The 22,790-nt window shown below is 43.9% G+C and overlaps 1 long non-coding RNA gene across 14 annotated transcripts in view; it reads left to right on the top strand.

The window, feature by feature from the left end:
* The first annotated feature begins 7,932 nt into the window (after positions 1-7,932).
* Positions 7,933-22,790, top strand: part of LOC308610052 — a 1,140,458-nt gene continuing 1,125,600 nt past the window's right edge. For 8 of the 14 annotated variants that reach the window (XR_014014400.1, XR_014014401.1, XR_014014402.1 and 5 more), the window contains exon 1: positions 7,943-8,285. This is a non-coding gene — a long non-coding RNA (uncharacterized lncRNA). Of the gene's footprint in view, positions 8,286-22,790 lie in introns of all 14 variants that reach the window. The other 6 variants (XR_014014395.1, XR_014014396.1, XR_014014397.1 and 3 more) reach the window with 3 other exon arrangements.

The raw sequence follows: 22,790 nt of genomic DNA, 5'->3' as shown, positions 1-22,790 counted from the left end.
AATTCCTTTCTCCCTATGGGGCACCTGGGAAACCCACTTCGGTTTTCAAACCTCAGTTTACATATTATGTCTTTTGTGCAGTCTTCTTTTTAGTGTTGTGATCACACGCTCCTTTTTGCTACCCTTGCACTTCTGTGTGCCTGATTGCTGCACTCGCTACACTGTATTATAATTGTATTTTTTACATATCTCTGTCTTCTCCTGGGCAACATTCCTTGGGGCCAGGGACTACCTTTTTTCATCTATTGATGTTGCCTTAGCATGTTACTTGTTGTGAAGTAGTTAGTTATAAAAATGAGATTTGATTAAATTGAAAATTGTTATGTACATATTAGTTATTATCATTTACATATATAACAGGAAAAAATATTAATGTTGGTGCTGAAAGTTCACTGCTAGTAAATGGTGGTGGTACTTGACTTCACATATTATTTTCCCCACTATTTTATATCTTTCTACCTGATATGTCTTCTTTATTTCCATCTATGTTTCTTTATTACTACACCAAGAAAAACAGGGATAAGGGTAGGGCTAGGCCATACTTGGCTGGAATAGTAAACAAATTGTGGGGGGGTTTTGGTGAGAAAATCCTGAAGCATACAGGTCTGCATCTTCCCTTTGCTGCATGTGGAGGGTTCTGCTTCTAAAGACTTTTATTAGCAACTAATCAAGATGGGTTTTTTGGTTTTTTTTTTTTTTTTGTGGTACATGGACCTCTCACTGTTGTGGCCTCTCCCATTGCGGAGCACAGGCTCCGGACGTGCAGGCTTAGCAACCATGGCTCACGGGCCCAGCCGCTCCGAGGCATGTAGGATCTTCCTGGACCACTGCGCCACCAGAGAAGCCCAATCAAGATGCTTTTGCACAAGGCTCCTGATAAGCTTTTGGTATACTAAGAATAAATCAGAGTTAACGTAGCTTCTGATTTCTTTTACCTTGTCAATGTGGATGATCATTTTTTACTGCTGGGGGTGGTGGTGGTGGGGAGTGAGGGAATGTTCCTTTCCTGCTCCTGATGTTTTAGTCCTGTCAAGAGAGCTCGTAGGGTCCTATTAGCGCTGCTTCTTTACTGACTCTGCCCCAGGATGATCAAGTGACTTATATTGAAAGCTTGAAAAGAATTAAGCGTGCATGCTTGCCTTGACTAATTCTGTTCTCTCCCTTGAGAGTGTGAGTAAGTGTCTTCTGTTTCTCTCATTCTGTGTATTACTAGTTAGTAAATCTGCCCCATTCTGGGGTTCAGTTATGTGATCATTTCATTCAAACTGGATTCTCAAGCCAGGGTTATCAACAGTAACAGGAATATTCGGCCCTCCATCTTTTCTCTTATTTTCTAAGTTATGCCAAACCAAATGGAATTAAGGCATTGTAGCTGATGAAAGGTAATTAAAAGACCCTAACATTTGGTGCATTAGCTGGGAACACTGAGAAATAAAAAGGAGCAGACATTTTGGAGAGGAAAATGTCCATGTGGAAAATATTTTGGTACTGCCAAGGAAGGTATTCCAGTGCCTTGGTCTTTAATGTATGGTGGGATGTTGGGACCTTTGACTGTTTGAAAATATTTAAGTTTGTGCAGTAAACTGCTGAAGCCTAGAAAAGGTTTAAGACATGCTGTATTATTCTCCCGTGCTTATTGTAACAGACTACCACAAACTTGGACGCTTAACACAATAGAAATTCACTATCTCACAGTTGTAGAGGTCAGAAGTCTGATATCAAGGTGTCAGCAAGGCTGCTCTCCCTACAGATGCTTTAGGGGAGATTCTATCCCTTGCCTCTTTCAGCTTCTGGTGGTTGCCAGCTTCCTTGGCTTGAGGCCACATCACTCAGTTTTTGTCTCTGTCTTCACATCACCCCCTTTTGGTGTCTGTATCTTCTCTTTGGTGTGTCTCAAATGTCCCTCTGCCCTTCTTATATAATAAGGACAATTGTCATTGTATTTAGGACCCATCCAGATAATATAGGATGGAAATCCCATCTCAAGATCCTTAATGACATTTGCAAAAACATTTCTTTTCAAATGAGGTAACCGTCAAGGATGAGGACATGGATATATCCTTTTGGGGGCCACCATCCAACCCACTATACCAGCCGTAAGATACTTTGATTTTGGCTGATGGCTGCAGCTTATGGTGTGGGAAAGTGGCTGTTTCTTTAGAGCCACTTAAGTAAAGGTCTGACATAAAGAAAAGGGGCATTAGGGAGTTGCAGGTGACTGAGCAATACCTGGAGTGGAATGAATAAGGCACCTGGAGGGTTTTTAGTATACCTGGCACTTGACTTGAGAGTGTGCAGGAGTTTACAGGGCAGAAAAGTCTCAGGCAGCTGTCCATCAGCCAGCTGCTGCAATAGCAGCCACAGCCAACTGTACCCTTCAGGTACAGTTTTTCCCAAGCAGGCTTGACTGAGACAAAGACTCAATTGTAAGGAAAACATGTTTTATAGAACTTGTCGGCATTGACACATATGGTCTACCGTAGGCTCAAGTGACTCCCCTTACATGTGGACCCAAGCTGACACTGGATTTGTCAATTATGTTGGAGAAAGAAATGTTCTCTTAAAGGCAGCTGCCTTTGGTCTAGGCAGTTCCATAGCAGAAGGCAGTGAACATGGCCATGGCGGCATAGGACTGTCAAATCTACGCCTCAGAACTGGAGGTGTAATGTCACTAGACAGAACCCATTAGTTTACTGCAGTATGAACCACAAGGTCATCAAACAGGAAGGATAGCTCAAGAGTCCACGTGTGATAGATGCTCAGGGCTGTGCACTGCACATGGCGAATTCATAGTGACAAATCAACGTCAGGCTAAAAGATTCCTCCTGGTTCGAAGTTCGCAGGTCAGAAATTTCAAAGAAATGGCATAGACTAATGGACATCCTAGTGAGGCTAAAACCAAAGAGACTTTCTCTTTCTCTCAAATGCCATTGAGTTTCTGCTATGTTCTTTGGTCAAATTCTGTACTGGATTCTGGGAACAAAAATGTGCCTAGTTTCACTCTTCTAGGAGTGGGGGATTGGCTTGCTTTTGAGATTGTTTTTAAATTTTGGGGATAGTGCTGTAAAATCAAATTGTATCGTAGTAACTCTTCAGACCCAGCATGGTTCATGAGAGGCTTGATAAACTGATAAAACAGCCAAGGCCCTGAGAGACCCAAACCCGTATCAGTCTGTTCTCTGTGTCTGTGAGTCTTTTTGTTTCATAGACAAGTTCATTTGTGCCGTATTTTAGATTTCACATATAAGTGAGATCATATATTTGTCTTTCTCTTCTGACTTACTTCACTTAGTGTGATAATCTCTAGGTCCATCCACGACGTTGCTGCAAATAGCATTATTTCATTCTTTTTATGGCTGAATAATATTCCATTGTATATATGTACCACATCTTCTTTATCCATTCATCCATCAGTGGACATTTAGGTAGTTTCCACGTCTTGGCTATTGTAAATAGTGCTGCAATGAACATTGGGGTGCATGCATCTTTTCTTTCTTTCTTTTTCTTTCTTTCTTTCTCTCTTTCTTTCTTTTTTTTTTTTTGTCACACGGCATGTGGGATCTTAGTTCCCTGGCCAGAGATGGAACCCACGCTCCCTGCACTGGAAGCACGGAGTCTTAACTACTGGACCACTAGGGAAATCCCAGGGTTGTATGTATATTTTTGAATTAGAGTTTTCTCCGGGTCTATGCCCAGGAGTGGAATTGCGGGACCCTATGGCAGCTGTATCTGTTCTCTACACGTCTCACATCAACCAACTGCACTACAATCCTTGCTCTCAATGTCATCTTCGGGGAACCCAACCTGTGACAGGGACCTTGACAAGAAGAAACGGCTCAGGGAAAAGCTACCTGCACAGGGAGGAGATAGAGGCCATCGACCCTGGGGTGTGGCGGGGAGAGTGGGCACAGAGATTCGTCATTTCACCCCTGATACTCAGCCCTCCTGGCTGCTCCACTCTAGGTCACCTCGGGATACAGAGGTGACCCGGTTAGAGTCCCTGCCTGTGCAGGAATCTAGGGGCACCAGCGGGTCTGAATAATATTAGTGCAGGGTCTCCCCCACGGCACTGGGGTTATTTGGGGCGGGTCATCCTCTGCTGGGGGCCCCTCCTGGGCACTGTGTGGGGTTCAGCAGCATCCCTGGCCCCACTCATTTGATTCCAGGTGCCTCTCCACCCCAGTTGTGACCACCACAGATTTTCCCAGACATCACCAAAAAACTGGGGGAGGCGGGGGCAGGATGGCCCTGGGTGAGGACAGCTGTGTTGAAGCAACCAGCCTGGCCCAGGGCAAGGTCTGCCCCAATCCCGTCAGAGCCTGCATTTAGAACTGCCCCTTCCCTCTCCCACCTCCCCTGCCCTGCAGTGGTCTCCGAGACATCATCCCCATGTAATCAATCACACCTTCTCAGTTTACTGTCCCCAGCACCTAGAGGAGTGTCTGATGTGTAGTAGATGCTTCATAAATACTTGCTGAATAAAGGAGTTGAATAAGGGATGAGTGGATGAATGAATGATGGTTACCATGGAAGGAGGGGGGAGATTCCCTTTCTGGCTCTCGGGGGTTGGGAGATCAAGTGAAAGATCCGTCCAAAATAGGCTGACCAGCCTTCTGGGGTTCCCCAGGAATGAGGGTTTCCCCACAGTTCCAGCGCTCAAACCTGAGCGGTCCTGGGCAAACTGGGGGCGGGTGTTGGTCACCCTATGTAAACAGTAACAATTCCAACTGCAATAACAATGGCCAAGGACCTCTAGGGTCTTACTGACCAGGCAGAGTTCTTTACCTGGCAGGGAAAGTGACACAGGAGGGAGGGAGGAGTCTAAGGCAGAACATCCCACACGACAATGTGTGCCAATGGCCCTGGGCCCAAGGTCACACCTGACCAGGGCTTGCTTTTTTTTTTTTTTTTTCCTAGTTTACTTTTTCCCACATGGGTATGCAATTGTCCAAATGCCATTTATTGAAAACTCCTTAATTTCCCCACTTTCTGTCATATCAAGTTCTCATATATCTCTTTCCGGACTTTTCTTCTATACCATAGAGCTTTACGTCCCATTCTTGCACCACTAGGGCTGTTTCATCACTCTAACTTTATTTTTTATTTATTTATTTTTATGGCCGTGCCGTGCGGCATGTGGGATTTTATTTCCCTGACCAGGGATCGAACCCGCGCCCCCTGCAGTGGAAATTCGGAGTCTTAATCGCTGGACCTCCAAGGAAGTCCCCAGGGCTTGCTTTGACATCCATCGAATGGTGGCAGGTGGACACAGGGAGCAGCTGTCTGTGAGCCATCCTGTGTAGAAATGAAGGGTGGAGAGCAGGACAGCTGGAGCGGGAGGGGAAGAGGCAGAGGAGGGAGGGAGGGAGGGCGGGCGAGAGACAGACAGAGAGTTTCCGGAGACAATAGCTCTGGCCATGTCCTAGGGCATGAAAACTGAAAATAGCTCCTAGTGCCCGGAACCTTGGAGCCGCAGCCTGTGAGCCAGGGTGACTGGCTCTCCTCCCTGGTGTGTGTGTGTGTGGGTAGCTCTGGGTTTCTCAGGCTGGGAATGAGGTGCACGGAGCAGGGACGGAGTAGGGACCCTTCTCTCTGGGACCTCGCGGGCCATCCTTAGCTCACAAAGCTGAGCCACTCCTGGCCCTACGTGTGGGGGGCTTATCCTCCCTGTCCACTGGATCACACCCCCTCACACACAACTTCCCCGTGTGTGCTCCCAGCAGCCAAGAGAATCTGTTTTTAAAAGATTTGGGGGTGGGGGGTAAACATACAAACAAGAGCAGAATGCATACTTTTTCAGAATGGGAATGGCTCTGTGTAACCCCACCCCCAGGGTAACCACAGTCCTGACCTCTAACACCCTTGACGAGTCAGCCTTGGTCTGGGCTTGCGGACCCACGGAAGCTTCCTCATCCCCTCCTTCAGACCCCGTCTCTCCCTCGGCGTCTTTGTGAGAAGCACCGGGGGAAGTGGCACTGCTAGGCTGTACTGCTGCTAGAACTCCACCTGGGCTCCACCAGGCTCCAGCCCCCCACCCTGTGCGCCTCTCTGACCCTGAGGCACCTCAACTGGTAGGAGCGGCATCACCTTCCCTCCCGGGACTTGTGACACTTAAGGGAGACACCGAAAAGACAAGCGTTTGGCTCCCTGGCTGGCAAAGAGCAGGTGCTCAATTGTCATAAGTGTCCGTATCAGTGAGGCTTCTCCAGACAAACAGAATCCATAGGGTGTGTGTGTGTATACACACACACACACATACATATGTACACGCATACAAAAATATACAGCTGTGTATATATGCAGTATGCATACAGACATATACACATATAGTATATGCAATACACACATACATATATACACACGTATATAAAATGCATCGTTTGTATATATACAGTATGTATACACACATACAATACACGTATACATATACACTATACATACACACATATCAAATGCATAGTTTGTATATATACAGTATGTACACATACATATAACATATGCAATAGACACACCTAGGTACATATATATCATACATATATACACACATACAAAGATATTTAGATGTGTATATATACAGTATACATACATATATAATATATGCAATACACGTACATACATATAGACATATATACACCTACATCTAAAAGCATGTAGCATAAAAATATATATGTACTGTACATATAAATTCATCGCATACATACATATATATCATATATATAAGATATATACACATACATATACACAATGTATACACACACATACACACCTATATGTAAATATGCGCATGTACATACACATCTAAATACATATGCAAGTGTGTCTATATATAGTATATACATATATACATATAATACCTATGCAACATATACACATACAGGTATACAACATATATACACACCTATATATAAATATACACTGTATACATACATACGTACAGTGTACATATACTGTATATATACACACACCCATATATCAATATATGGGTGTGTGTATATATACAGCATGTTCACATTTATAATATGTATACTATATATATACACATACATACATGTATACAATATATACACACAAATATATAGGCTTGTATGTATACTGTATATAGTACTTACACATATAATACAAACACACGCACATATAAACGTGTATACATATATATAATATGTATACACACATATACAAATTAATAGGCTTGTATATATTCAGTATTTTTACATATATAGTTTTGTTTTAAGGAGTTGACTCATGTGACTGTGAGGCAAGCAAGTCCGGGCAGGACTCTGGGCTGGAGACACAGGGAAGAGCTGATGTCCCAAGGCCATTGGAGGAACAGTTCCCTCTTTCTAGGGAACCTCATTTTTCTCTCCAGTCCTTCAACTGATGGACGAGGCCCACCCACGCCGCGGCCTTGACAGTCTCCTTTACTCAAAGTGGACCAATTTCAGTGTTAATCTCTTCTGAAAAATACCTTCCTGGCCACATCTGGAATAATGTTTGTGGTTGCCGGGGCCCCACGCAGTGCGCACATGAGATTAACCATCCCCGTGGCGATGATGACACTTTATTTTCTCCCTTGAACATTGTCCCTACTATTCCAATTAAAATGGCAGTGCCATGAGGGCAGGGCATTTCCTTTTTTGCCAGTACTGAGCGTCCGCGGTCTGGTGCCTAGCATAGGCTAAATACACGGCATTTTTGTGAACAGAAGCCGAGATTCCAGCTGTCATATTTAATGAGGAATTATAGTCTTCTTATTGGGGGGGAGGGGGAGGGTGTCACGGTACGTCAAGGGCAGGAGTCGAACCCGCCACCCCAGGCCCCGAGGGGTCTCCTCGGGTCCCCACTTCGGGCCGGTGGGTGTGGCTGGGGGCAGCCGAAGACATGCGTGCGTGCGTGCGTGCGTGCGTGCGTGAGAGCGGGCGTGTCCACAGGGTGGGCCGCGCGCGCCGCGAGCGGTTCGGCCCGGTCCCCGGCTCATTGTGCTCGCCTCACGCAGGCCTGAGTTCGCAGCAGCGCTGGAGGCCCGGGGCCTGTGACCACAAAGAGGGAGCCGGGGGCCGGACGGGAGCGTGGCGGCGGCGGCTGAGGCCCAGGCCAGGCCCCCTCCCCTCACCGCCCGCCTGCCTGTTTGCCCCGCCCCCGCCGGCGGCGCCGCGCCCTTCCCCCAACCGCTAGACTAGCACGGTGCAGGGGCGGCGCGCGAAGACATGGGGGAGAAGCTGGAGCTGAGGCTGGAATCGCTCGTGGGGGCCGAGCCCGCCGTCTGCCCGTGGCCGCTGCCGGTCTACGTAAGTGCCACCCGTCCCCTCCTCCCGGACCCCCGCCTCTCTTCCCCCACGGCGCGCGCTGAACCCACCGAGAAACGGAGCGACTCGAGTCGCCAGACCTCCTTTGGAGCCCCCCTTCCGGCCCCGCCGTGGTTCTCCGCGGCCGTTTCCAGCCCCCGCGCGCAGGGTGGGCAGAGGGGAGCCGGCGCCGGCCGGGGGCGCAGACTCGGCCGCGGGGACCCCGCGCTTCTGAGGGGCGCCCGAGCCGGTCTGCGGTTGGCTCTGCAGGGCTGGGGACCCCGGTCTCCCCGGGCCTGGACTGCCGGCGGGCTTGCCCTTCTGTACTTTAGGATTTGACATGTAGGGTTTCTTTTGCCTGGTAGTTTATTCTTAGCGCTGTCAACGTGCTTAGGTTTTTTTTTTTTAATTATTTTTGAGGGCACCCTTTCCTCCCTGTCTCCAGTTTTTTGTGTTTCTGTTTTGTTTTGTTTTAGTTAGGCATTTTGTCCCTCTGATCTTGAGTGGGTGGGCTGGCAGGACACTTGGAGAGGAGGCGTGCTGTCCCCTGATCTCGAGTGGCCTTTGGAAAATGACACGCCAAAGGGAAATTTACACACAAGTCCGGTGATTCCAGAAATGCAGGGTGTCCGGCCAGGTGGGCGTCCGGCCTCTCGTCCCCTGTGGCGGCGTGGTGCGCGTGTACCTTGTCTCAGGGTTTACGCTTGGGCCCCGCAGCCCACCTTCCGGAGGGAAAGCGCAAGGGGCGCCCTTTCGTGCGCTCAGCTTGCGGGGGACCGGCCTCCAGGCGACCCGGCGGGGAAGCCCGCGCGACCCGCGCGTGTGTGTCAGTTTTGTGGAAAGTGTGTCGCGGCCGGGGTCGGGACGCTGGGACCGCCTGGAGCCGATGTTGACTCCGAGCCCAGGTTCTCCGCAGTTATCTGAGGTCCGAGGGTTTCCAGCCCTCCACTGCGCACTGGCGCTTTCTATTTTTGCCCTTCCTGTGCCTGGAGGCGCGGCTGAGCCTGGGCTCTGGCTTTTCCGGTTGGGTAACTCCAGGCGGCCCGGGTGGGCGGCCTGAGCAGCAGTGGGCCGGGCGGGGAGACATGCCAGGGGAGGGAAACTGAAAGTGGGGAGAACCTTCAGAACTCCAGCTGATCCACTTGCCTCGCCTCCCCGCCCCTCTTACTGCATTTGTCATGCAGGGGATGGCTGGCCGGCACATTTTTCAAACTGTAATAATTTGTGTCTCCTTAGTAGCCGTGAAGCATAGTTCACTTGTAGTGCACAGTTGTAGGAGTTTTGATCGCCATCAGGCGGCAGAGCAATCCTGTCATGCCATTTGCTGCCCTTTGGCGCCAGGGTGCCTCTAGCCTCTTGGCCACTAATCTCCTCTCCGTCCCTAAGGTTTTGGCTTTTCCAGAAAGTCAGATAAACGGAACAACAGCATGTAGCTTTTTGATTCTGGCTGCTTTGGCTCAGCAAAAGCTATGCGAGATTCCTCCCGGGTTTGTTTTTTGTTGTTGTTGTTGTTTTAAATATTTATTTAGTTAGTTATTTACTTGGCTGTGCTGGGTCTTAGTTGCGGCACATGGGATCTTCATTGCCGTGTGCAGTATGTTTTAGTTGCGGCGTGGGGGATCTAGTTCCCTGAGCAGGGATGGACCCCGGCCCCCCTGAATTGGGATTGTGGAGTCTTAGCCACTGGACCACCAGGGAAGTCCGTCATCCCTGTTGTTGCGGGTATGAGAAGCCACTCCTTTTTCTGGCTGTGTTGTATTCCATTTTCCGTTTGTCCATTCGCCTGCGGGTGGCAGGACTTGTGGGATGTTTCCAGTTTTGAGGGGATCAGGAATAAAGCTGCTGTAAACATCCCAGGGCAGGTTTCCATGTGAACTTGGGTTTTTACCTCACTTGAGAAAATACTCAGGAGTGGGACTGGGGTCTGTGCTAAGTGTATGTTTAACAACTCTTTTGCATCTTAGGAATTGGTATTTTTGAATATTGGAAGAGTTTAGAAATCCACTGTGACCCAGCACCCAGGCACTTGAAACGAAGTTGAAAGTTCCTCTGGAGATGGTCACGTTGTCCCCGTCACTGTCTTTTATTCGAGGCAGAGCGAGGCCACAGATGTGTAACCCTTGTAAGGAAGGCCTCGTGTGTCCAGGTCCTGGCAGGACCTGGCTTTCTGGTGGTGGGCGGTTCTGAAGTGGAGAGCGTCTTTCCCTTGCTGGCCAGACCTCGCTTGGCAGGGTGCGGGGTGTGCTGCCTGCCTGGCCGGGCGCTCTTTCTGCCGGTCAGCAGCCGTTCCTGGTGTGTCTGTCCTACTACCAGGCAGGCGGTCAGGGGCCCTAGTGACGTGCTCAGCGAGCCGCAGCCTTCCTAAAGCTTTGCGGGTAATGTCTGCTACCCTCCCATTTCCCTGCTGAGGAATTTTGCTTTCTCAGGGGAAGTGAGGGGCCAGTACTTTATAAGAGTTCCTATTTTGTGATGACTCGATGCTGAATACATTAAGAAAATGGGCTCCTTCCAGAAGCTTAACTTCTCAGAAGGTCAGATTTCGCATGTGACTGCACGTTTGAAACGAGTGAGCTTGTTTGTTCATGGATTCATTCATTCTGCAGGCACCTCCTGGATATGTACAGTGAGTGTTCCAGGGGGCGCGGAGGACAGTAGACAGTATTCTTTTTTTTTTTTGATTTTTGAATTTTATTTTATTTTTTTATACAGCATGTTCTTATTAGTCATCAATTTTATACACATCAGTGTATACACGTCAATCCGGGTCGCCCAGTTCAGCACACCACCATCCCCACCCCCCTGCGGCTTTCCTCCCTTGGTGTCCATACGTTTGTTCTCTACATCTGTGTCTCAGCTTCTGCCCTGCAAACTGGTTCATCTGTTTGAGACAGCTGAGACAGCTTTGTACTTCCCGCTTCCAGGGGCTCTCGTGTGGGCGCTGCGAAGCGGGGTTTTAGATGGTGCAAGGTGGAGGGTGGGCACTAGAACCGGTGCCCAGTGCCCGGGTGTGCGTGCGCTAGATGGGGCGTGCGGCCTCGGACTCCTGCCGGCTCGGTGACCCCGGCCGAGTGCTCTAAGGCTTCTAGGTCTCAGTGTTCTCATCTGTAGCATGGGCTGAACAGGACTCACTCTCTCTGGAGGTTACAAGGTCGCACTGTGTTAATGCTTGTAGACCCTACAATGTAGGACACTTAGGACAGTTTGGAGCATCGTTAATTGTTCCACAGATATTACCTGGTCTGTTGAACGACTTTGCCTGGTACACGCCAAAGCGATTAGGAAACTGGTATATCCCAGCTTCATTTCCTTTCCATTAAAAGAGGGCTCAGGAAAAAAAATTCTGTTTTTCAGTAGTCGTATCATATAGTGGAAAGGGCAGGGGTGTGAAGGCAGCTTAGGATTTGAATTCCAGGGCTTATGCTGTCTGTGGCCTGGGCAGGTTACTTTTGAACTGCAATCCCCACGCTTGTAAAATGACATTAAAAACCACTCTTTCTGTGGGTTCTTAGAATTAATTAAGCAGGTTATGTGTGTCAAGTATCCTGGCACTTGAATGAGTTGTCAGAACCAAGGGCTGCTGGAGACGATGCTTCCGCCCTAGGTAATCTCCCCTCCTACTGGGCGGCAGGTAGACACAAGCACAGTAGTCAGTGCTCTGGAAGAAGTGAGTTCTGGTGCTACAGAGCACAGAATCTTTTTTTAAATTTAATTATTATTTTATATTGGAGGTTAGTTGATGTACAATGTTGTGTTAGTTTCAGGTGTACAGCAAAGTGGTTTAGTTATTCATATATCCATTCCTTTTCAGATTCTTATCCCGTACAGTTTGTTCCAGGCTATGGAGTAGACTTCCCTGTGCTATGCGGTAGGTCCTTGTTGATTATCTGTTTTATACAGAGTCGTGTGTCTATGTTAATCCCAAACTCCTAATGCATCCCTCCCCACCCCACCCCCCCACCTTTCCCCTTTGCAGAGCACAGAATCTTGGAAGGGAAAGTTCAGGGTAGGCTTCTTGGAGGAGGTGCCATCCTTTCTAAGGATATGTAGAAGCTCCTGGGGTGGCAGGAGGGAGCAGTGTGTGTCAAAGTTTGAGAAATATAAGAAAATATGGCAAAACTAAGGTATAGGACTAGAACTCAGGGTTTGGGAAAGAAATGAGAGTTGATACTGGAAACCTAGTGGGGCCCAACAGAACGGGGCCTTGTTTGTCCTGTCAGAAGTTTGGGTGTTTATCCTGAAGGCTGTGGGAAACCCTAAAGAACGGTGAGATGGACTTCTGGTTTAGAGACTCACTTGGACCTCCATGTGCAAGGCACTTGATTGGGTGCAGGGTGAATTGTAATCTAAGGTTTCCACTTAAGTTATAAAAGGTTGGACTGGATTTTGCAGATCTGAGAGAGAATGGGTGGGGCCTGGTGACCAGTTAGAAAAGGGAGGGCAGCAAGCGTGGGTGACAGTTTACAGCTGCATCTTTTTGAGAGATATAGAGCACAGTAGGAAGGTATTGGGGGTTGGGAGAGGATCTTACTTCATCTTCAGTGCTTTAGAGGGGCCTGGTGGACAGGTCTGGGCCCAAGGTTCAGATCTGGGCTTTTGGGGAGGAGAGGTGTTTGAAGGCATGGGAGAGACTTAGGTTACCCACAAGAAGATCCAAAGAATCATAGGTCTGAGGGCTTTTTAAGTGGGTATACTGAGGAAGTTTATAAGCTGAAAGAAAGCAGCCAGCAGAGAAAGGGTGTGAAGATCTAGGAGAGGAAATGATTGTTCATTTGTTTTCAAAAAGCTGAATACTTATCGTGTGCCTGGCCCTTTTCTAGGATCTGGGGTTCTCACCATGTGTTACCTCTTCTTCAAGGACAGTTCAACTCATTCCCTGGTGAAGAGAAGTCAGATTATTCTTTGCATCCCATTCAGGTGTAGGAACTGTTCTGTACCTCTGAAGGGACTTTACTTAACGAGAGTAATAAGTTAGAAATCAAAAGAAATTAGAGCTGGAAGGGACCTTAAAAGCCACTGTACTTAATTTTGCCTAATATTTTACATTGATTGTAAGAAAAATGCAGAGCCCATTCTCTTCAGAATTCCTTCACTGAACTTTCTTTATGACTTTCATCCAGTGGGTCTAGCTTGTAAATTTTGGCCTCCTCCTAAATTTGCTTCTTCATCCACATTACATTTTGCCCCGACTATGGTAGAAACTCCTGGGTGGTTTCGCGGCCCCTGGTCTCAGTTCCTCTAAGTTCATCTGCCTACCCGGGTTGAGTGATCTTCTAACATGACAAGATATGCCTAAAATAATGCTGCTAATGGCTTGCCCACACAGAGTCAGTGCATACTAGCCGCCCAGCGTGTGCTCTGCACAGAGGCCTGTAGTCTGAACTGTGCTTTGCCAAGCCTCCTGGGGCTCTTTGCCCTGAGGAAGGGGAGCTTTTTGTGATCACTCTCTTTATCTAATTGGTTCTTCAGCTGCGGGGCGCCTTTTTCTCATCAGCGGAGGCACCCTTACTCAGCCAGTGGTAGCCCCAGGCCTCATCACTTGTGGGATACAAGCCATGCTCTCTCCCAGGCTTGCTTGGGCCAACATCTCTATTTTTATTTCTGTCTCTTCTCACACTTGGACCGCTGGTCTTTAGTCATCCCCACCTGCAGTATTTACAGTGCCCAGCAGGTGTCAGGCTTGAGTGTATTTGCACAGGTGCTCCCTGTGCAGTTAATGCACCTCCTACTCCAACTCTGCATAGCCTCATCTTTCTAGACTGTACTCCAGGGTTATCATGAAGCCGTCACTTAGATATAACTTTTGGCCTCCATAGGCACTTCTGTGCTTTATGTCATGTGATTGAAATTTTGACTTTATAGATCTTCCTCCTTAATGAGGCTTTAAGGACAGGAGTCATTTCTAATCCTTAGCACAGAGCAGATGCTTTTTAAAGGTGATAAAATGTATGGTTTAAATGACTCATTTTACAGTAATTTTGCTTTAGCTTCTGTTAGAAATAAAGTTTCCAGATGTTGTGTTCCTGCAATAAGAAATAAAGATGTGACCTTCCAGTTGTGTAAAGCTCATCAATGCTGTGTAAGTGCGTCAGGTGCGCTAAGGAACGTGGAGCCAAGTGGTCTAGTTGTGAGAGAGACTTAACTATGTTAACAAAGGTAAGCCTCCATTGTGTCCTGCCAACATTTGACAGTTGCTTTTGGGCAAACTAAATTTATAAAATTTTAAACTGTTCCTCCCCTTTAAAGGGATTGAATATTTGGCCACTTTGGTGCACCTGTGTCTTGTGAATTGTCCAATTGGAGATGGAGGTTTAGAAAGTGAATTTTAGTCTTGTTTAAGTCTCTTCCCATCAGACTGGTCTCGTGATTTCCTACACACCATGTTACTTCCTGTCTACCTTTCCTTGGTGTTGTTCATGCCTGGATTGTCTCCTGTACCTGCTCAAACCTTGGTCCATTCTCATTTGTACCATGGAAGTTTGTCATGCCGGATACTGTCAGAACTAATTTTACTTAAGTTTGTGTTAAGGTGCAAAGCACACGTTTTGTATATTATGTGTTTTTTGTGTTTGTTTATATTTTTATGGTTTCTCTTCAAGAAATATTATGAGTAGGGAAATAACAAGATGTAAAGAGAAAAAAGTCATCATTCTCTTTTAAGTTGTTAGAACATCTACCTGCAATCATAATGCACTGTGGTATGTGTTAAAGTAGGAAATCTGTGTCATGTCCCGTAGGAGCAGGAAAGTCAGTGGTGTTAGTGGGGGTGTGTCATGGAAGTAATCACAAAGCAGGTGACTGCTGGTTGGGGTCCTGAAACATTAGTGTGTGTTCCCTGTGTCCAGTAGTGGTCTGGAGGGGTCAGGAAGCGTGTCTTTCAATTTGAGGGAACAGAGGGTTTGAGGTCCTCTCTGTTCTATTGCTCTAGTATAGTGTACTGCATAGCAGCTCATAAAATACTGGGTTTATAGTTGATATTTAAATCACTGATTGATCATCAAGATTGGGATGTATCATTGGAAATGAAAATAGGAAGAGTCTTATGCTTTTTAGGTTTTTCCTTTTTTTCTGATGTCTCAGAAGGCTCTTTGACGGGGGACTTTTTATTCTCCCATACAATTCCATGAATACTTATACCCTGGCACTTATTTTAATGGCATTTTCAATTTATAAATGTCTCTGAAACACATACTGTAAACTATTTGAGGGTAATGACCATGGCCATTGATGGCACATCTTAAATGTGCATCGTGTTAATGTTTGAGTGTCAAGTGGTCTACCATCAGTGCTTCCTTCTTTCACCCAGTTTTCTTCCTCATTTCTTTCTCCAAATTTGTCTCATTTTTCTACTCTCCCTTTTGCTTCTCTATTCTTGCTTTCTCTTTCCCATTGCATGTGTCATTCTTCTTCTTCTTCTTCTCCTCCTTCTGACTTCATTATTACGGCCAACCAAAACCTTTTCTAGGATTGTCTCTATCTTCCTTTCCTCTTCTTTGCCATCCACAAACTCTTACAGAATATTCTTGCTTGACTCCGTTACTTCCTAGCAAACCCATGTACTTCCTGGTCACTTTAGAACATTGAAAAGTGTTGGAAGTTTTAAAAATAGGTAATTATAATCAGTCTTCTTTCACCTCTGGCATAAGACTCTTCTTCCTCAATCTGACCATTCTTAAATCTAGAAGTACTCCAGCTCATTGGTCTCCCTTACCCCCATGTTTAGGCCAAAGAACTTGTGAAACCTTAGCCCTGTTTAATACTTGAATTTATCAAAACATAAGAGGGCTAATTCTGCCTAAGGGCACCAAAGAAGAATAAAGACGCCACAAATAAACGTTTAGTCCAGATTTATAGTGGACTCTTAAGTGCCTAGTTGAGTGCTAACCGTTAACTCACTTGAACAACAGGGAGGTCATGACACAAACTAACATGTTAATTGTATAGACACTTCACTTCACCATTCCTCAATGTAGCTGATAAACTGCATCCAGTTAGCTTAAATAACATGAATGATGAATTTCCCTGTGTATATAAATGGGGAGTTTCTAAAGTTTTCGTTTTCCCTTTGTACAACTACTGACTGCCACCTCGCTTGGTCAGTGCAATAGAAAATGATGACTAAGAAACACATTGTCTCAGTATCAGTGGACATTATGTCCTAGTAGTGTATAAAAATCTCAAAATTCTTAATCTAAAAGGTAGTTCTGCCAATCTTATATCCTTTTCCTTTGTTAATATAAATATCCAATCTATGAAGGTCTCAGTTTCCTTACTTAGAATATGAGGTGGATAGATTTGCTGATATCTAGAGACCTTTCCAATTTTAATATTCCCTAGTTATAAGGGCTGAGCCAAATACAATGGCTCCCTTAATCATTAACCTTGCTCATGATGAAAGTTATCAGCAAGTTCTACTTGTAAGAGATCAAACATTCATATAGATGTATATTGTAGCACATTGACTTTTACAGAACTCAAAGTAACACAACATAGTTACATTCATAGACTTCAGGTCACTGTGGTATACTTTACAATTTTTCTTTTCCCTAGTAAGGAAATGTAGATCCCTAGGAAGGGATTTCTTTCTCTGCCTTTCAGTAATGTAAGCCTTTTATTATCTCTTGGATCCTAAAACTGGGTAGGGTTTTGGCAGATGGAGCTTAGGACAGACATTCCAGGTGACAGGGACAACACGAGAAAGGGCAGAAGGAAGAATGGATTTTCAGAAAGACTTGATATCTTACATGATGAGAGCAGTGTTTCACAATCTCTGTCCTGCAGAACACTGGTTTTAGATGATGTTAATGTAGTTACAAGACAGAAGCATTTGAGAAGAGCTGTACTCTACATCCCGACATGAAATTCAAGTTTCACTTTGTTACATTACATACTCTGAAAAGTTTTGGAGGAAGGAATTGATTTATTTTTGTTTAATTCAGTCTTACTCACAGTTACTTGACAAACCTATATTCAGCTGATGGGACTGTATTTTGTGAAAGGCCAATCGGAGAAATGGTGAGATGGAGCTTAGGATATTTCTCTGTTGGGACAGGCATGTGATTATTTTTCTTATAATTCTTTACTGTTTGTCGTAACAATTGTTACTTTGCAGGACTCAGGTTTTGTTTTTTTTTTTACATCTTTATTGGAGTTTAATTGCTTTACAGTGTTGTGTTAGTTTTTGCTGTATAACAAAGTGAATCAGCTATATGCATACATATATCCCCAGGATTCAGTTTTAAGCCCTCTGTTTTTACCTGAGTTATTGGGACTCTTAGAAAGCTCAACAGTCCTGGAGTCTTCATCTCTGATGTAGTTTCCAGAGGCTCCTGGCACTTACCACTATTTTCTCTTGATTCTTTTCCTCCGGCTTCAGACTTCTTACGATTATGAGCTGATGGTTTTCTCAGCCTCTAGTGTCAAAACCAGCTACCTCACTCATCTTCATTGTCTCAGTTACAAGGTGTAATATTTCCCATGTTTATATGTGTCAAAATATATGTCAGGGATTGATACATAGCATATGCATAATAAAAATTGTATTTCTTTTTTTTCTTTGTTCAGAGGTATCCAAACACTGGCCAAGTTCTTAAATTGAAAGTAGAGTGATCTAACTTATTCAGCTCATCCAACCATCAATGTTGAATATTTGTCTTTTTTCTTACACATATTTCTTGTATTCCAATTGTGACATTCTAGAGCACAGTGAGTACATTTATAACTTATTACTGCATTACTACCTTGGCTATTCCTTGACCAAAATTTACTTCACACAACTGACAGCCTAATTAACCTACTAGATTTTTTTTTTAATGTACGCATACATTAAAAAAAATCTAGTAGGTTAACTGCATTGCTAATAACTGAATTTTTACATCTCTATGCACCCATGTATGCAACACCAGATCAAGATATTATAAAATATTTCTAACACCCTACACGGTTCTCTGTTACTTCTTTGTGTTCCATACTCTCCCAGGGCAACACCTAAGCTGACCTCTATCACCATATATGACATACATGGAAAGACACAGTGTGTATTCTTTGGTATCTGGCCTCTGGGTACATATCATTCTATCAGTAGTTTATTGTTTTATTGTGTTTTCCTGATTTTTTAAACCTAGACATTCATACAGTGTCAAAGTACCACTGAGTTCTTCATATTATTATGCTGACCTCCATCTTCAGGGGCTTTCCACAGTCTTCCATGTGTCTTTCCACCTCCTTTCTCTTCCGTCTAATTATGTTTCATTTAACCAACCTCAGCCAGCCTTCCCCCATATTCCCCAACACGTAGCACTCCTGTGTTCAGCCAGTTTTGTCCCCTATTCCATAAGCCCTTTGTGCCATTCCTGACACTGTGCCTGTTCCCTGCCCGGAAGGCCTGTTCCCTACCCTCTATATACTTGTTCAAGACTCAGTTTAAATGCTACCTGTTCTGAGAAGTCTTCTCAGAAGAAGCCAGTACTTTTTGGAATCCTTCTTTAATGAAATCCCATAGCAAGTGTAATCTGTCCTCCCTGATCTGGTATTTAATTATCCCTTGTTCCTATCATATAGTGTTTGTTTTCCTTGTGTGCTGTTATTATTTATTGAAGCAGATTACAGTGACTTGAACCAGGAACTGGGTCATTTTCCTCTTCATTTTAGCGCAAGTTTCTGTGATATGAAGTTAAACTCTTTTTCCCTCACTTCCCATTCACCCTCAGCAGTTGTTAAACATGAAGTACAAGTGAAACTTATTGGTTAACAGGTTTTTGTGGTCCTTGTTTCTGGTCCCTAGGTCTAAGCTGCACTTCTGTAGTGCTAATTTGACTGATTTCTTATTGTCACATAACTCAGGAATTAACTAAATCATTACAAATTTAGCTCCATATAAGATAGTATAAGAAAAAGCCAGTGGATATCAAAAGTTTTGGCCTGGAGGAGAGTGTTGTATGAGTCCTAGTTTGGTGGGACTCACACTTAATGATCGAGCCTTCCAATATTCCACTGTAAGTAAGAAAGAGGTATGCAAATATATGGTTAATATTTACCAGTGTTGATAGAAAAGAGAAGAGAGAAAGGGACGGCAGATACTTTGAGGGCCTTTTGGAATTCATGAACAATTATGATTGGATGGGGAAAAAGAAGAACCGTGGGCTAACCTCCCACAAGTGAGGTCAGGAAAGAGAGAAGGGCTCATCTGGTACGCAGGTAGAGAGGTTTGACCTACAGAATCTTAGAAAACCTCAACAATCTGAGCAGCGTTGGCAAGAGGCAAACTAAAGGGCTCACAAAAGTCTGCAAAAGTCTCACACAAAGAACTCTGGCATGGTGTTCATCATCTAGCTAATCCTAACATGCAGACATTTATGAGAGTAAAGTCAGGTCTTTACCAGAGTGGGTTTCTTATTTGGGCAACTGGGTCAAATGAAGAAAGGCAGGTGTAGGCTGCCAGAGTAATAAATAAGGAGAGGAAAAACAAACAGAACGAGACATATCATTCATCAGTGATTTCCCCCCAGTATTCTTAGCCTCCACCTTATCTCCATCTTACTGCGAACACAGGAACTAGACCGAGCAGTGAGGTAAAAGGTCTCTACAGAAACTGAGGTAATATAGAAAATAAAACGTAAAATTGTACATTTTCTTCCTGGGGGTAGTTGAGACGACAGTTCAGTAATCGCATAAGGTCAGGCGACGTCTACAGGAATTGTAGCAAAGCTGGACAAAGCAAGGAAACATCTGTTCGCTGGCATCTGAACGTCAGGGAGACACCAAGACGTGTGGGCCAAGTTGTGGAGAGAAGGGAAACACAGACGCAAGCTTGACATTTGGTGCAGCTTTTCTCCTCTGGGCATTTGCTGATTCAGATCTTACAGCCTAGGAACTGAAAAGCCAAGGAGTTCAAAAGACTCTAACCACAGAAGCCAAAGGACAACAGCTCAAGCTAAAGGCAACAACTAATGGAATGACAAGCTAAGTGTATCTTTAGTCTCACAGGGCTGTGGGAACCATCACATTTAAAGCGTAACAAATACAAGGGTAGTTGGGAATAGGGAGAATCCAAACTTTCACATGGTAATCCCAAAGGGCAACACCCGTAGGGAAGGACAAGACAGAAATAGACCAACCTTCACACAGCCTGAAAAATGGCTTTGAATGGGCTCAAACTGAGAATGGACTAAGGTTACCAGTCCCTATAGTAACTGTCTGCCATGGGCCAAAGTAAATCTTTTCAAGAGAAAGATAACAACATCCAGAATGTGGAGGTATCTTTATAGTTTCCTAAAATAAGTTAAGCCCAATTTTAGTATAAAAAATAATTGGACATAACCAGGAAAAAGACTAAATGATCAAAAGTTCAAAAAAAAGAAGAAAGAGAGAAAAAAGACAACATAAATAGACACAGGAGGACAAGAGTTAGCAGGCCTTGGTTAAAAAAAAAACAACAAAACTACTATGGTTAAACAAAGAAAATAGACACATGGCAAATAAGCATATGAAAAGATGCTACACATTCCATGTCATCAGTGAATTTTGAATTAGAACAATAATGAGATACCACTACACACCTATTTAAATGGCTAAAATCCCAAAACTGAAATACTGAAGTTGGTGATGATGCAGAACAATTGGAATTCTCATTTGTGGCTAGTGGGATACTTAGCAGTTTCTTACAAAATAAACGTACTTTTACCATACAGTGATCTAGTAATCCTGCTCTTTGGTATTTACCCATAGGAACGGAAAAGTTTTGAAAAGTTATGAAAGTAAGAGCCTTTACAGTGAGAAAATTCTATGATTCTATGGTTTTTCAACTCATTAATTTGCGTAGTTCATCCATTTTACTCATTGAATACACTTAAGTATATTGTTCCTTGAAATGGCCATTCAAAGTTGTTTCCTGTGCCACACACTATTATTGTTAGGGTTGGTCCTGTGTAAATCTTAGCCCCACTGAATTAGTATTAACCCTAAACAAGCAGCTTTCTTCCATAAGGAAACAAAAAAGAGGTTCAGAAATGTCCAAACTAAGGTTTTATAAAACTGTGTTATCAAATCTTATTTATCAAAAAACTTCAAACATAGCAGTATGAGTTCCCATATACCCTTTACTCAGCTTCCCCAAATGTTAACATTTTATATTACTAGAGTATAATTATTGAAAGCAGAAAGTTTACATTGTCACAATGCTACTAACGATTTATAGACTCGTATTCAAATATTGCCTATTGTCTTGTGGTCCAGATTCAAATCTAGGATCCCTTATTGCATTTGCTTGTCATATCTCCCCATTCTTCTCTAATCTAGGATAGTTCCTCAGTCTTTTTTTGTCTGTTATGACCTTGAACTAATGGAAAATCCTAGCCAGTCATTTTGTAGAATTTTTCTCAGAAAGGATTTGTTTGATATTTTCTCATGGTTAGACTGAGGATATGTATTTCTTGACAAGAACACTTCAGGAGAGATATGCCATTTTCAGTACATATTAGAGGTGCAAACAAATCTGTATGTCTCACTACTGGGGATGCTAACGTTGATGACTTAGTTATAATGATAGCTGCAAAATCACTATTTTTCCCTTTGTAATTATTTGAGATTGTTCAAATATTCTGCTTCTTGTTTAATTTTCCCATACTAATCTTAGCATCCATCAATAATTTTTGACTCCATCCTTTACTGTGGTGTTTGATGATTGTTCATTTTCTATTCCCATCATTCCCTCTACATTTATTAACTATAATTTGAGTATAAGAAAGAGCTGTTCTTCTTCTTCATTTATGTATTTATCTGGTTATTTGTTTATATATATACATACATCAGTGTGAACTTGTGGATATTTATTTTATTCTACGGGTTAAAATTTATTACTATCATTAATAGTTTTGTTTCTCAAAGTGTTCCATATTTGGTCACTGGTACTCCTTCCAGCTGTCTCCTATATTTTTCCTAAATGGCCATACAATTTTTGGAGTAATATCTTACTTTCTGACGCCACAAAATGCTCCAGACCCATCTTGTACTTTCCTCTGTCTCAGCCTTGAATCAGTTATTTCTCCATGGAGTTCTTGTTTCTTGCATTAATAATGGTATTCAGAAACCAGAATCTTGGTATGAGGTGGATTTATCGCTATCCAAGCTACCTCATTGTGTTTTCAGCAGAGAGAGCTAAAAATATATATACGAATACATAAAAATATACAAGTATCTCTATTTTCATATTATCTATCTGGGTGTGTGTGTATACACACACATTATCTATCATCTGTCTATCTACATATATATATAACTTCAAATTGATATATGAATTCAAATTGATACCTTGATTCCAATCCAACACCACAGGGTTTATTCTAGCCTCCCTTACCCTTTCCTTATTTGTAGCTCTTTTCTTTAACAATTAGAAACCTGATTCTCATTATTTGCAGTCTATTTATTCATTTGCTCAATTCTGGAATACACATAAAATACTTAAAAATCATTAACCTGTACACGTGTGAAAAATAAATTTACTAACAAGTTCAA

Source organism: Mesoplodon bidens, assembly GCF_964165515.1.
Source record: "Mesoplodon bidens genome assembly, contig: HAP1_SCAFFOLD_81, whole genome shotgun sequence".
Lineage (NCBI taxonomy): Eukaryota > Metazoa > Chordata > Mammalia > Artiodactyla > Ziphiidae > Mesoplodon > Mesoplodon bidens.
Note: the sequence above shows the minus strand (reverse complement) of the source record. Positions and strands in the feature narration are given on the sequence as shown.